Below are 1,041 nucleotides of genomic sequence, written 5' to 3'. Positions count from 1 at the left end.
ATTAGCGGGGATGCGGGTTTGATTGATGCAGCCAAAAACATTACAGTCCCACACATGGTGGGAATCGTCAGTGCCGCTGCCTCCATGCTTTGAGGAGCTGGTAGCGTTTCCATGTGGTATCGAAATGAGTTTCAAACGAAGATTGCCGTTCCTCCGCCGCGCTATTCGTGCCTATTGGTGTGGAATGCTCGCGCGTTTTGAAGTCAGAAGGCGCCTGTGTCCTTTAATTGTGTCTCCTTAACCATCGTCAGGTCGAGACAGTGTTGCGATAAAAAGTCGTAAAGATCTGTCTTCTTAGTAAGGAATGATAATTAAAATCAAGACCCTACGCTGTGCCCCGACTGGGACTCGAACCCGGGACCTCCTGCTTACGTGGCAGACGCTCTATCCATCTGAGCCACCGAGGGCACAGAGGACAGTGCGACTGCAGGGATTTATCCCTTGTGCGCTCCCCGTGAACCCACATTCCCAAATTAATGTCCACACACTACATTCGTAGTGTCCCTGTCCATTACGCTCATTACTCGCGGCAGACAATCTTACCGAGTGCGTAAGAGTTCGGGCAATATGTATCCAACCGCACAGAAGAAGGAGGTCAATGGCCGGTTAGCCTTAACTATATGAAGATGGTATCTGTTCTTTCGGACATGTCAGAAAGAACAGATACTATCTTCATATGTCTTATTAAGGGGGTCATTTGCAGTCCAGTTCAGGTATCTGAGGCGTCTCGTTTGAGGCCTGAGGTCTATTTCAGGCGACACAAGGGAGTGGATGAATCCTTCCACGAGCCAGTGGAAGGAGGTGGCCTTCAATTGGATCGATCTAACAAGGGGGGGCCGCCAATTGTGAAATTCAGATTCGATTCATACTGCGCATAATAAAAGCTCATGGCCAGAGGTGTAATGTGGCAAAGCACCAAGATGCACTTCTCGGCCGTTGTCGAGAAAATCGACAGTTAAAAGAAACAGTTTTGGTGAAATACTCTCTACGATGTGTCATTTTCTACGGCGTGGTGGTGCAGCGGTAAGCGCTCGGGTTCGT

At 49.2% G+C, this 1,041-nt stretch overlaps 1 non-coding gene across 1 annotated transcript; it reads right to left on the bottom strand.

The window, feature by feature from the left end:
• Positions 1-333: 333 nt before the first annotated feature.
• Positions 334-408, bottom strand: Trnat-cgu (transfer RNA threonine (anticodon CGU)). Its single transcript has one exon. It is a non-coding gene; the product is annotated as a tRNA-Thr (tRNA).
• Positions 409-1,041: the final 633 nt, after the last annotated feature.

The sequence above is a fragment of the Schistocerca serialis genome, chromosome 3 (genome assembly GCF_023864345.2).
Source record: "Schistocerca serialis cubense isolate TAMUIC-IGC-003099 chromosome 3, iqSchSeri2.2, whole genome shotgun sequence".
NCBI classification, from domain to species: Eukaryota; Metazoa; Arthropoda; class Insecta; order Orthoptera; family Acrididae; genus Schistocerca; species Schistocerca serialis.
Note: the sequence above shows the minus strand (reverse complement) of the source record. Positions and strands in the feature narration are given on the sequence as shown.